General features: G+C 39.3%; 1 protein-coding gene across 2 annotated transcripts in view; it reads right to left on the minus strand.

Annotated features, from left to right (window-relative positions):
* Positions 1–15177, minus strand: part of ANKRD55 (ankyrin repeat domain 55) — a 369279-nt gene that overhangs the window by 172145 nt on the left and 181957 nt on the right. Inside the window, exons 1-2 of one of the 2 annotated variants that reach the window (XM_057307265.1) lie at positions 14206–14395; positions 9762–9878 (exon numbers count right to left, since the gene is read on the minus strand). The gene's annotated coding sequence lies outside the window, so the exon portion shown is untranslated. Of the gene's footprint in view, positions 1–9761; positions 9879–14205; positions 14396–15177 lie in introns of those variants that run through there. The other variant, XM_057307266.1, reaches the window with a different exon arrangement.

A 15177-nucleotide genomic window follows, 5' to 3' on the forward strand; every position in this document is an offset into this window, starting at 1 on the left:
CTTTACCACTGTACCATACATATGCACACAGCACAAAGTATTCTTCATTGTTTATGGCTTTTTACTTTGGGAATTTTTTGTTGCAACAACTTAATCCCAGACCTAATTTCATGGCCACCCAGAAGCATATACGTACAAACTCATCTTATGGTTGTTCTAAGCAAAACATAATTACAATGGTAAATCTTTTTTTTTTTTTTCTGAGTAGCCATTCAAAATAAAATATGCAGCAGTTCTTACACTCCCTAAGTGTGACCTGTGAAGAACTGATTCATTGCAATTTTAACTCTATATTTTCTGTTCCGCAGTTGCTTTTCTAAAGCCTTTACTTAGAAGCATTAAATCAAAGAGGGAAAAATTAATGTGATTTTAAGGGCAGATTGGTTTATAATGATTTTTAATTTTATTCCAGTTCCATATTTGAGAATCACTTACTAAGCAAAATAGTAGCAATATTCTTCTTGACAATAAGGCATAAATTATAAATTCCCATATTCCCTAAAATAGACTTTATAGAAAGAAACTTCACTGATACGAAGTTAATTTGAATCCATTTACAAAAAATTCATGAAGTGTGCATATATTTGACAAAAATGTACAAAATTTGTACACCGAAAACAACAAAACACTGCTGAATTGAAATACAGAAGACCTAATTCAGTAGGAGAGATATACTGTTTATGGACTGGAAACCTTAACATTGTTCAATGTCAGTTGATCTATAACAGAGAATAAAGAGGTTTAGAGTATGTCACTCCAAAATATGCCTCTCTGGCATAACGATTATTTTCAGCTAAAGGAAATTAAGAAAAGCAGACACAGGATGAACTCTCTGCCCTCCCCCTATCTGTGTGAAAGCAAAACATAAATTCCCGTTGTGGAGGTGTCTTCCTCCCCCTTTCCTTACCTCATCCTTGGAGATGAAATGGCACTGACGGTCTACAACAAACAAAACTTACCAACTAGCCTTTATCATCCATTGGCTTCTCTATATATTTACCCTACCACAGCTTGTCACCCCTAAAGGCCTAAACCCCTTTTCCTGTCACATCATTCTCTACAAATTTATTTTCTTTTGTTAAAATTCTACCTACGACCCACATTCTAACCACCCCTTCCATGCATTCATCACTGAGTTTCTCCCACATGTATATGCACCAAACACGTTAATAAATTTGTTTATTTTTCTGTTGTTAATCTATGTTGTATCAGTTTACTTTTCAGGGCCACAGATGTAGAATCCAGGAAAGTAGAAGGAAAATGTTCTCCTCTGCTATAGGGTCAAAAAACTATGGTCCATGGGCCAAAGCTGCCTGCTTTTGTAAGTAAAGTTTTATTGGAACATGGCCATGCCTGTCCATTTATCTATTGTATGGCTTTTTTACCCTCCCCACCCCACCCTGCCAAATCTAAAATATTTACTATCTAACCCTTTAGAGAAAAAGTTTGCCAACTCCTGAGCTACAGATTTAGCATAATCTCAACTAAAATCCATCAGACATTTTTGGTATATAAAAACTGATAAGCTAATTCTAAAATCTGTATGGAAATGCAAAAGACCTAAGTTGACAATCTTGAAAAATGACAATGTTAGTGGACTGACAGCACCTGATTCTAAAGTTAATTTGGACTGCTTAGGGCCCTGAAACCTGAACTATGAACCTCCTCCTTCTTGATCCTGACTTTTTGGAAGTCTCTTCTTGAGAAGACCCATTTCCTTGATGGGTTTGTACAGGAAAAGGAGATGATCTTCATTCCACAGCTTTTGTGACATATTCAGTTCTGATGAAAAGTTGAGTACATGTGAAGGTAAAAGAAAACAACTTCCCCTATGAAACTCAGTGCCCTCCAAGGTTGGTACACACGAGTGCTACTCCAAGGGAAAGTCTTCCGTGGAATGATTTCTGAGTCAAGCAGTCCCTGACTTGAGTATTTCCCACTCCTTGGGATTCTTCCACTTTGACCTGCTCTGCTATAACCACTTATGAACCTACTATTTCTCTCTTCTTTCCAGAGTTCAAGCGTGGGCAAAACCAAAATACTCTTCTTTCTCTTGTTCCTTTTACCTCATGCATCATCTAGGGTCCTCTACCCCTTAGCCTCAAAACAAGCCAGTTAATTGATGAAATTTCTTATTTCTAATTGGCAAAAGACTTCTAAAAGCTATGAAAACCAAAAGCAGAATAATCAAGGACATAAAGATTTATAAAGCTTTGCCTGTCCATCTGATAGTACCAAAATTATGTATAAGATACTCAGTTTTGGTTTGGTCTCATGCTTTGTCTCTGATATTTGTCATTCTCAAGTCATTTCCCAGTATTCAGAAACTGATCTAGATCTTCTTGGACATTTCTTCATATTTTACCCAGTCCAAGGACTGGCAACCAATGCCCTAAAAGCCGAATTTTTTAATGATTCAGCCACCTATATCTCCTATGGGTCTCTTATTTAAGGTCGGCTTGCAGAGATGAGCCTAGTTCACAAATGACTTAAAATGCATTGGTGGTCGACACTTTCCATTCCCAGTAATTATGTAGCATTGTCAATATGGTCTCATAGTTAAGAGGAAAAGATTTTAAAACCATACTGCCTGGTTTTAACTCCTAGCTCCACTTTTGCTCCCTCTATAACTTTAGGCAAGTTACTTAACCTCTCCATACTTCTTATTTCACCTAGCATAATACCCACTAGGTCCAGCCATATTGTTACAAATAACAAGATCTCATCCTTTTTTATGGCTGTGTCATATTCCATTGTGTGTGTGTGTGTGTGTGTGTGTGTGTACACACCATATCTTCCTTATCCATTTGTCTATTGATGGATATGTAGGTTGCTTCCATATCTTGGCTATCCTAAATGCTGTAACAAATGTAGGGGTGCAATTTAGTGTTTTTGGTTTTTTGGGGGTAAATATCCCATAGTGAAATTATTGGATCATGTAGTATTTCTTTTTTTTTTTTTTCATTTTTTAGGAACCTCCATGCTGTTTTCCATAATGGCTGTATCAATTTACATTCCCACCAACAGCATATGAGTGTTCCCTCATCTCTACAACCTCACCAACACTTATTATTTCTTGTCTTTTTGATTTTAGCCATTCTGATTGGTATGAGATGATAGCTGTGGTTTTGATTTGCATTTCTCTGATGATTAGTGGTGGTAATAAGCATCCTTTCTGATGTCTGTTGGCCATCTGTGTCTCTTCTGTGTCCGTGTTTTTTCTGGTATGTTTTTTCCTCCTCTCCAAAGAAAGGAAGCAAAGCCCTTCATATACTTGGAAACTGTGGCTTAAGTTTTCTTTCTCCAGGTAGATCCTGTTATCATTCCCTTAATCAGATTTGTGATTCTCCTCTAAACTTTCAGCAAGTACTGCATTTTCTTCTGCACTGTGAACCACAACTGGATGTGGCATTCTACCAAGGGTCTGACTTATGGTGATTATAAGAAGATTACTGCTCTATGCTGCTCTCTTTATATCCCATTTGGCACCCATCTAATCACAGGGCTACATCACTACTGAGTTTTAAAGTTTACTTTCTGATTCTTCAAGTATTTTATTTAGATATATATGTGCATGCCCAGTATACTAATTTATTTGAAAATGCCTATCATTGAGGAGCCTGGGTGGCTCAGTCAGTTGAGTGTCTGACTCTTCATTTTGGCTCAGGTTGTGATCTCAGGGTCGTGAGATTGAGCCCTGTGTTGGGCTCCTTCGGCTCGCCACTCAGCAAGGAGTCTACTCAAGATTCTTTCTCTTTTCTCTGTCCTTCCCCCTGCTCCTGTGTGTGCTCTCTCTTTCTCTCTCTCGCTCACAAATAAATAAATCTTTTTTTTTAAAAAAAGAAAATGTCTATCATTATTACAAAGTCTATTTTGCTATTTTCTTTAATTTTACTATGTTCCAATGGACTGTTGAAAATGGAATTCTTCATTCTGACAATGAAGCAAAGAGGGCATAAAACTTCATTCTGCAATATTTCCCCTATTTGCTATGTGTGCATTCCTTACTGATTTAGAAATTACTCAAATTTCCAAAAGAAGAAATGATTTTAAATAAGAATAGTTAAAACATTCTCATGCATTAGTATTTCTCTCTGGGGTGAACGCTAAAAATAGGAGTTATGTAGGTGGAGACAGAAAATCTAAATGTAGGAGGGAGAGGGAGGAAGCACTATAATTTCTACTCAATACATGGCTATTCAGGCTATTCAAGAAGTGATAGGATTTTAGGTCAGCCAAAAATGTGAAAGATAACCTGAAGAAGAAAAGGGCTTGAGGATATGGTTGCAGATGCAGTCGTCTCTAACTCACCCTGTCTTTGCTCTAGAACATTTTATAGAGAGAAGGCTTATTATGTCTACCAATAAAGCTTCTTAATGAAAGCAGTTTAGTTATGAAAACATACTCCCATTTATGATCTCAAAAAACAAGGTGGACTTAAAATATTAGCATTATTTCTTTAGGTACCACTTCAGCATGAAAAAATGGTTTCATTATTTTTGAGGTTTCCCTGCTTAAAAATCCAATTGGGCTAACAACCCCCCACCCTTATTGACACATAAAGGAGAAATTCTTAAACTATATTAATCAAGATCAGCTAAATGTTGTAAAACCCCCAATATCTCAAGGGCTTTTTAAAAAGGTTTATTTCTTGCTCTTACAGTCCAATGCAAGGCTGCCTGAGATGGAGGAATGGGGAGGGTCTCCATTTGGGTTTCTTACATCTGGAGGTTATGCCATCTTCTGGGACTCTGGGGTCATCCTGGGTCCTCTGCACTGGGCTGGCAGAGAAGGGAGAAATGGGAGGGAGTGAAAGACAGAGCCTGGTAGTGATGGCCATCGCTTCCACCCACATTTTTTTGGGCTGACTGTAAGGGAGACTGAGAAATATAATTTAGCTCTGTGCTCAGAAAAGAGAGGAAACAAGGTCAGTCAGCAACCAGCCAGTGTCTGCCATATAATTTAAATTAAAGATCACATATTAGCAACCGGGAAGCTGAATGTTACTCCCAGCTCTGGTTCCTTTGGGCTTGTACTGAATCCTTTGAAAATTCAAATTAGTTTAAAAATTTAAATATGAGCAGAGTTCACACTAAAATAAAAACTCTTATTTTGGGGTTCTCTTGAAAAATCAGAAGATTGCACAGATCTTCTGGACCTACATTTCCACTTGACGTGAAACGGCTGGAATGAAGTAGCAGCTGTCCCCTTACCCAGAGGCCAGCTCTCCAGTTCACCCTCCAGCCTGCTTCACTCACTCAGCTGCCTGGCCTCCAAAGGGGCTTACACTTGCTTTCTCTGGTTGGCATAATGATTTAATATTTCCGATATTTTATATCTTGTCATTAATATGTTAATAACAACAATGAACCTCAGTAGATTGATTTGGATCAGCAGTTGTTAGACTCTGCTTTAATCATGGTGAAAATTACTAGCCAACTCTATCTGAAATTCCCTTTCTCCACAAAAGTAATCGTCTAATTATGAAAGAATTGAGATACATATTTTATTTTTAGCCTAATCATTTGTTTAGTCATAATTCATATTCTGAATAGGGACGATAATCTATCAGGAACACAGGTTGTTGAATGTGAAAACTTTGTTTTCCTATTTCTTCCTAGGATTAATGCTTGCTGGCCTTATAATTTTAAAATCTTTTTTATGGACTAAGAGCACTTTACATAAAAGCAGGCCTCAAGCAACAGAACGGTCCTTGGGTTGATAGCAGAAGAGTTTACAGAAATATAACCTACTTTATGGTTGTTGATCATTGGCTATTTGGGGGAGGGGAGTGAGGTAGGACAGACTTGGTGTATAGCTATAAAAAACAAAACAAAACAAAAAATGAACAAACAAAAAGCCTTAAATAAAAGAGAGATCCCAATACAGCTCCTTTGTGGTTCTTTCAGTTGAATTTGAAATTGTTCCACAACTGACATTTGAAATATTAACCTACTTTGAAGGGGAGACTGTTGGGTGAATTTTAAATGACAGTTATAACTGCTTTGTTTCTTTGGAGAACTCTGCACAAGTATCTAAGAATTGAGTGTTAGAAGTCTGTCTGTCATTCTAAAAAGAAGGAAATCGATTACCAAACTTAAAATCAGGCAAATTGTCCATTTTGGAAAACAGTGTGGAGGTCCCTTAAAAAGTTAAAAATTGAGCTACCCTATGATCCAGCAACTGCACTACTGGGTATTTATCCCAAAGATACAGACGTAGTGAAGAGAAGGGCCATATGCACCCCAGTGTTCACAGCAGCATTGTCCACAATAGCTAAATCATGGAAGGAGCCGAGATGCCCTTCAACAGATGACTGGACTAAGAAGATGTGGTCCATATACACATGGAATATTACTCAGCTATCAAAAAGAACGATTTCTCAACATTTGCTGCCACATGGACAGCACTGGAGGAGATAATGCTAAGCGAAATAAGTCAAGCAGAGAAAGACAATTATCATATGGTTTCACTCACTTACGGAACATAAGAAGTAGGAAGATCGGTAGGAGAAGAAAGGGAAGAAGAAAGGGGGGGTAAACAGAAGTGGGAATGAACCATGAGAGACTATGGACTCTGGGAAACAAACTGAGGGCTTCGGGGGGGGGGAATGGGATAGGCTGGTGATAGGTAGTAAGGAGGGCACGTATTGCATGGTGCACTGGGTGTTATACGCAAGTAATGAATCTGGAACTTTTCATCAAAAACTGGGGATGTACTGTATGGTGACTAACATAATATAATAAAAAATATTATTATTAAAAAAATATCAGGCAAATTGTCTACAAAGAAATTATCTCTTAACACCCTGGACAGGTGAAAAAAAAAAAACATACCTTGGCAAATTAACACTCACAAAATCAAAGTACAACATTATATTGAGAGCTTTATCTCTTTTGTTTGCTTTTTTCTTAACTGAGCAGAGATTAAAGAATTATTTTTTAAGTCACCTGAGGGTTTTAATGTTCCTGGTATATTTACTTATGCATGTAATGGCAGCTTTTCTATTGCTTTTCAATTCACATGTCTGCATTTATATAGAAGTTACATAAATTCTGAGGGAGAGAAGTCTGAAGTGGATTTGTAAAAACACCAACAGAAGAACTGACATTGTTTTTAATTTTAATTATTGATTCTGATGAGAGGAATAAGCTACTGGTTCAGTTTTAGACTTAAATCAGCCCTCGGTATCAGGGAATAAAGAAATAGCATAATTACAAATCCTGGTAAAGACAGAAAAAAATATCTCTTCTGAGAGAAAATGAGTGGAATTTTTTTTTTTTTAATCACCTTGAATGACTATCAAGGGGAATTGTCCCTGGAGGAAAAGAAGTTATTGGATGATGTGGGCTGCAATAAGCCCACTGAAGAGGACCAGTATGTCCTAAATCACCCAGCTATAAATTCTCACCCAGTGCTTAGGAAATGGGAATTGTTATCGTCTTATTCCAGACGAGGAAACTAAGGCTCAGACAGACTGAGCAACATGCCCAAAGTCCATAAGCTAAATAATTGGGGCTTCAGGAATTCAAATTCAAGGTTTCCAGGCACCACAGTCTGAACTGAGAAAAACAAGGCATGGATATAGAGAGACAGCACACCAAGAGAGAGACTCAGGTTGCACAAAAATGGACAGCAGCTTAGGTTTTAAATGTGGTTCACTGACTAGATGACTAAAAGTAGGAAGTTTCAAAAGATCTGAGGCAAAGTGGGCTGAGGGATGTAGCAATTTTCTCTCCAACTCCCAGAGAGCGAGGCCAGAAGTGTGGGCTTAACCAGGGCACTTTGGTACCAGAAGGATACATGCTGGACAGATTCCAATAGAGCAATAAAAACAATAAAGGGAACAGAGATTTATCTGTTGGAAAGATACACAAATCTAAGTGCCTCGAGCTTGCTCAAAAGGGCAGGAGGGTACCATGGACTGCAAGTCTTTGAAGTGTGCATAGCACTGAGGAGAGAGTGTTCTGCTGTGGGGGTGTACCTGGGAATTGGAACTGATGAAACATGGACAAGAAACCTCTAAGCTGATAGTAGTAAATGTTTTTTTGGAAAAGTTACAGGGTAACTCCTTCAGGCTCTGATGTTTAACTTCCCCTGACTCACTCCTTTTCTGAGATTCCAATGTTTCCAGAAGAAACCCCTGTCTTATGCAGCCCCGGCTGCTGCATGAGGAGTGCTGGCTAGATTGGCCCTCAGGGATGCTGCTCCCAGGGGCATGGCCACGGGAAGCTCCAGATGGGCTGGGCAAGGTGACTCATTTGCTTTTCCCACCATGGTCATTTCTATGAGTCACATACTTTCATCCAGTCCAAAACATGGGAAAGTAACATCAAAAAGCCTAAGATGTTGTTATCAAATGTTAAATGAAAAAGAAAAATCCCCTCTTATATGATCCTTAAAGAAATGTTTATTTAATCTTTCTATTTTGTTGCTATTTCTTTGATTTATCAGCATCCAGGAGGTGGGGTGAAGAGAAGGGAGGCTGTAAGCCAGACAGAGAAAGATTAAGGCAGTTCTGCACTGTTGCTCTGAGGCAGTGACCCAAGCTGTTGACCCTTGAAAAGAAAGGTCCAGCTCTTTTCCAATAAGCAAGGACTCCTCTCCTGAATAAGACAGGAGTTCTAGTCAACTGAGTATTCTTCAGCTCTGTGTTTGTAAGAGCACAGTGCCCATGTCTAGTTGGCTGGGTAGGGTGGTGGGCGATGTACAGCATGGACTTGGACATCAGATGGGTCTGGATTTGAACCTTGGACCTGTCACTTACTAGCTATGTGATTCCGGGAAGGATCCTTGACTGCTCTGAGAGTCAGCTTTCAGATCTATAACATAACCATTGTAATACAAATAATAGTAATGATAATGCAAACATGTCTACCACTGATTGAGCTGGTACTCTATACCAGATATTGTTCTATAGACTTTACACATATTATCTCATGTAATCTTCACAACAACCTTAGAGAAAGGTATTAATATTGTCCCCATTTTCCAAGTGTGGAACCTGAGGTAAAACATGTTTAAAGGACTTGCCTAAGGTCATGAGAATAGAAAGTGGCAGAGGCAGCATAATATCTGCCTCCTCAGGTTGTTGTAAGGCTTACTAGAGGTAAAGCAGCTAAAGGTATTAGTTCCAACTAAACGCACAACAATATACATGTTTTTTAAAAACTAAAAAGAAGGAAGTAGAACTCCCTTTCTAATTGCCCCAATTGTTACCTCTTTCTTTTTAAAATAAAGGAACGAGCCTCTTTACTATCAACCTCCTATGTCAGAGTAACCCACAGTACTCCTTTTATTTTAACACAAATTATCTGAAGTTCAAAGAGATGACTTGCAAAAGAGCTGTGAGCAACACTTGATGCAAGGCTAGTACGTATTCCCCAGCTCTATTCAAGAAACTGCTGTGTTCTGCCAATCAATCAAAATAAACATGCAGAAACCACAAAGTTTAATCTCAGTAAACATGTTTACAAATCCAGGAGCATACTTCAGAGCAAAATAAAATATCTTCTCTACACACACGCACACAAAGACACACAGACACACCTCTAATACGGTGTTCAAGACCATCTTTGAAGACAATACTGAGTAAAACTTTTGCTTCCTTCCATCCGTTCTTCCTTCCTCCCTCCCTCTCTCTCTTTTTCTTTTTTTCCTGAACAAACTTTCTTATCCTGCTTGTTGATCAGTGTATTAGCCTGACTGCCATAAAACACCACAGGCTGGATGGCTTAAACAACAGAAATTTATTTACTCACAGTTCTAGAGGCTGGAAAGTTCAAGATCAAGGTTCTAGCAGGGGTTGGCTTCTGGTGAGGGCTTTCTTCCTGGCTTGTAGATGGCTGTCTTCTCACCATGTTTTCACAGGGCCTTTCCTTGGTATGTATGGAAGAGAGGAAGAGAGCCTTATAAGGCTACCAATCTTATCAGATTAGGACCCCTACCCTTATGACATTTAATCTTAATCACATACTAAAAGCTCTGTCTTCAATTACAGTCATATTGGGAGTTAGGACTCCAACATAAGAATTTTGTGGGGTACACAGTTAGCCCATGGCAGTTGGTTAGTCTGAACTGAAATTTATGTAGAGGCCTACACATTTCAGAGACTCATCCATGATTAATTAAAATTTTCTATAGATTGTGGTCACCACTAGACCAGTAATTGCTAAAGGGTTGTGAATCAGGTGTCTGTGTGGTCTGTGGACAGATTAAATATAATAGATAAGATTTCTTGGTAAAGCAGAGTGAAAAGACTCTCGGAATATAGGGTGGTGGTGTTCTTTCTAAAAATAAGTCTTGATGGCTATTGTGCTCCTAAGACTGAAGGTGTTTTGGAATATAAACAAGTTACCCTAAAAGCAAGAGTCAGATCTGGAAAGGAAAGGGCCCATTCTGAAGAAGGAACATGTTCTTTCCAAATGGTTTGCATAATTTCCTATGTAGTTTTCGTATTACAGAAAACAAACACTTAGGTGTTTTAGATGACTATGAAGACCAAGTTTCCATGTCTCTGAAATCTCACTGGGGCTAGATTAGCTTAAGAAGTCTTGTTAACTTTCCTTCCATATGTCATTTAAAACTTTGGAAAATATGAATGTGCTATTTTCTTGCTTTTGGACTTCTTTATTTTCTCCTTTTCACCAGGCATGCTCAAAAGTGGTGGCATCTTTGTACGTGGGTCTCAGTGGGGAGTGGGGAAATGGGAGGAGTTGGAATAAAAAATATATACTTTTCCAATTATAAAAACCCAGGTAATAGCCTCTGGTGTCCAAAAAAGAACCTGTTTTTAAGGCTATTGTCTTGACAGTAGATTTTCAAGAAAAAAAATTTATATCTCTCCTTTAAAAAACCAAGATTTGGATACTCCATTGGTTCTTTCCATGGGGTAGAAAAGAATCATTCTTCCAGGACAGTAGGGCCATGAATTTGCTCTTTTATGGTGGAAGAGTGATAGGATGCAGGGGACACACGGGAGAGTCCTGCTCCTGACAGGGGGTAAGGGCCGGAGAACAGTCAGATAAAAAACAAAACAAAACAAAACAAAAACCTTTGTGGCGTAGGAGGTATTTGAATAGGCAGAGGGAATGTGATGGCAAAGAAAGCTGCCCTTCACTTTCTTAGGATCCCAGAAAGAAACTAACTTTCCAGCTGCTGCTAAACCAGTCTGCAGCATAAAGTATTCAGGCAGTGGAGGCCCTGAGGTTTTGTGCCTTGGTTTCTGTGTGAAAAGTCTGTGAGCCTCTTGGGGCCCTCTGTGGCAGCATGAAGGATAATGAAGCAGAGGCTAGGTTTAGATGGAAGATGCTACAGAGACTCAGAGGGCCCTGGGTTGGCAGGCAGTGCTTGCTGAGAAGAGTGTGAGCCAGCCTCAGAGTGCCCCAGGCCCTGGCCAACTTGAGAGACAGACCATATCACCAGTTCCCTGGGTACAGGCCAGCCATCAGGTGACCCCCACCACTAGGCTCTATCTCTTCTTTTTCACCTTACCCAAATTTTGTTTAGGCTGTCGTAAAGATCTGGTATGTTCAGTAGTGCTTCCTGCCTAGAACACTGGTGTGTTCCCCAGCTCACTATGTAAGTTTTAATCATTCATTAAATCCCAGAAATGTGTCCACTCTTCTGTGAATTTTCCCAGACCTCTTTGGCTCCTATTCATTCTTCTCTCTTGGGGACCCCACAACACCCATTAAGTGAGCGACTAGTTTTGGCCTTTAATTGTGTCTGCCTGGAACTATTATTTCCACATTTGGATCTTTTGTCTTTCCAGTGAGACACCCAGTTTCTTGCATGCAGGTACTTTTGTTTTCCCATATATAACACCCTAAAGGAAGCAGATATTTAATAAATTCATATTTAACAAATGAAGGCACTTCACTGCTTCAAAGGGCTGGCCCCAGAGTTAATCTGATTCAGAAGAAAAGTACAGGTCAAAGGAATGCTTATTGTTTTGCCATTTTCTTGTAGTGGAAAGTCCCAGCCAGTTATCAATTAATAGTGAGTATCAACAGAATTTATCTGGTGCTTAACAGAGGGTGACTTCTGAAGATAACTTCACAGACAGAGCCTTTTGTGAAACAGGTTGAATTCTGCCACAATTTATTCCCTCTCTGGTCTCAGACTAATCACTTAACTCCTGCAATGCCACACGCAGAAAAATGTATTCTGTCATCAGTCTCATATGAATTAACAAGGCTGTGTTCTATGTTCCAGAAGCACAGCAGGCTGTTACAGATGTCAATGGGCTCCTGGCCTTGTGAGTTTACGTGCTGAAGGATCTTTGGGTGAAAAACAATGATATAAACACAAAGGAACCATTATTAGGGCCATCATATTGACATTTTCGTATTGTGTCATGTCAGGGGAGGATGAGACAAGGGCAGGACTTGGGCAAGCTACACGACATACAACAGTCAGGTGACCCCCACCACTAGGCTCTGTCTCTTCTTTTCCACCTTACTCAAATTTTACTTAGGCTGTCATAAAGCAATGGGAGCAACAGTGCTGGGTAAACAGTTGTAAATCCCCAAGGCTGGACCTCGTTAACATTTTACAGAATGCTTTGCCTCTTTTAAGCAAGCTACAAAGCAAGAATGAACTCACACAGCCTCTTTGGAGGTCAGTGGGATTTTTCTGTTTCTGTGGGACATCACTAATTAATCACAAACTAATTGGTAGCCTAAGGTTCACTGAGTTGGATTTAGAAACCACGCACCATTTTGCTTAGCAGCTTGGAGGAGACAGCTTAAGTAGAGGTGGCACACACATAAAAATGACTTGTTTTCACAGTGCTTCAAAGGCAACTCCACAGTTGGGTCAAGAGAAGCTACCCATCTCTCTTTCTGGTGCCCTTTTGGTGACTTATTTTTGTTCTCCCTGCCTATTTGCACCTTGGCACCTAGGTTTCCGAGGCTCTGAAGAGAAGCATGTTGTGAGTCATTTCTCCATGAGGGTAACTGAGAAAGGCGAGAAGTTTACTCTCAAAGCACATGCAGCAAGGGTATGATTTGGGGACAGAATAAAAAGTATTACAATTTTGCTGAACATAAATGGTCAAGGAGCTGATTTCAGAAAGAAGTTTCAGGCAGAAGTTTCAAACTGTCATGACTGCCAAGTATTAAGGGGCAAGATGCCACTAATTCCCACTGGATTAAAAGCACTGCTAATTTTTCTCAGGGACATTTCAACTTTAGAAAGGGTATCAACTTAAAAACAAAAATTAAATGCTGTTTTTGAGATGAAATGAAGCCATACAGAATTAAACAATTGGCTAATAAGGGGGATTTTTCTCAAATAATCCTTGAACGCTGTGTCCCAGAAAGGACTATGTGTACAGCATTGAGGGAGAGGGATAAGGAGGATAGCAGTTGAGGAGGAGGACATGTCTAAGGAATGCGGCCTCAGGACACTCAGGAAAATTGCTATAAAGGAAAACTCTGACAGAGACGCTGAAGAAGTAAACTCAATCTCTTGAGGTGTCTGGGCCAAAACACATTTTATGACTTTGATGATCAAAAAAAATCTATATATTTTGAATATTAAGATAATGAAGATCAAAGCTGCAAAATTTGGATGAAAAGAGAATTACTGTCATGTTTCAAGTTTTAGAAAAGAAATGATGGAATAACTTTTGGATCAAAGTGGCTGAAAAGTGGATATTTGGGTGAATCAGAAAAAAAAATCTTGCAAACCTTTACATAGGAAATTCATCATAATAATGTAGAAAAACACATGAATTCATGTTGCATGGAATGAAGCTTAAAGTAGGAGTCTCCCATTAATGAAATAGGCACCATAAGTAGGATTATTTATCTACTGCTTATGAATCCATAAGATTATTAGATGAAAAATACACCACAATAAATATTAAGACTCTTTTCCATTCAGTTACTTAAAGAACTACTTTAATATCCATTGTCCAACTGGATTCACATCAATCCTAAGAATGGTTAGAGCAGGTTTTATCCCCATTTTATAGTTGGGAAGGCAGAGCACAGGAAGGTTATGTAGCTTCATAGAGTCAAGCATAGTTGATAGCATTTCCCGGACCTTGGTCTCTGGACACCTTAACTGAGACTCTCCACCAAACTATGAGTTTGCCCTCAAACCAACTCCTCTGAAGTACTCAAACCTACCAATGAATGAATATCAAAACAAAACTTGAAAGGGCCTCAAGTACAAAGGTCACCAAGACATACTAACCACAGCCATGTTCGAGTCTTCTCCAGGCTGGCTTCAGGATGTTCAAATGAATTTCTATGAATGGAGAGGAATTTCTATGAATTGCCTGGGATCTGAGCTGGGTAGTACACTCATTCACTCTCTGCTGGGATGGCTTTTTGGGAATCCATTTGGCTTCAGAAAACAGGGCTTTGAGGGTGTAGAATGAAGGCTTTAGAGAACCATGGGTAAGACACCCCCAGCATGCCAGACCACTGAGACAAAGCAAGTGAGTGAGTTTCTAGAGAAATCATGGGTTCCTGAGGTGGTGCCCAGAGTTTGGTGGGAGAAGCACCTCAAAATGGGGATGGGCACAGAAAGAAGCAATTAGAGAAATCCTGAAAAGGGTTTTAGTTTGTCTTGTTTTTGTTTGTTTGTTTGTTTTGACTTCTGTCAGTCCTTGGGAACCATGGGATTATAACAGTGGAGGTCTTCAGGATAATCCATGCTGGGATTTGGAAGACCTGTGATTCTAGACAAGTCATGTAATCTTCCTGGCATTCACATCCTCATCTATAAAATGAAGAGGTTGGACTCAATGATGTCTTTTCCACTCTAATATGTTATGATTACATGAAGCAAGTCTTAATTTAGCACTTTGAAAGATCCTTGGCTTACACAATGTAACCCCATCCAGAAGGAAATTGTCTTTACAGTCTGTTTCAGGACTTGTGTAGGGATTTACTACAACAGTTAGTGATGGCCTTTGTTGGCTGCCAACTGTCTGAAGAGTCCTAGAGCACATGCTGGCATTGTCTTAAGCTGTGCAAGTCAGGAAAGAGCTGCAGAGGCGAAGGAGGGACACTGTGGAAGAAAAGTGATTCAGAAATGAGACTGTTCTCTCCATCCAATTCTCAGTCCCCAAACTGGGCTGGCTCCTGTTGTGGAAATTAGACCTTTGAGCAGTGTTCCATGTGTTTATTCTACTTGTATCAAAGAGGCTTTCATCTCCCT

Source organism: Ursus arctos, unplaced genomic scaffold (assembly GCF_023065955.2).
Source record: "Ursus arctos isolate Adak ecotype North America unplaced genomic scaffold, UrsArc2.0 scaffold_5, whole genome shotgun sequence".
NCBI classification, from domain to species: Eukaryota; Metazoa; Chordata; class Mammalia; order Carnivora; family Ursidae; genus Ursus; species Ursus arctos.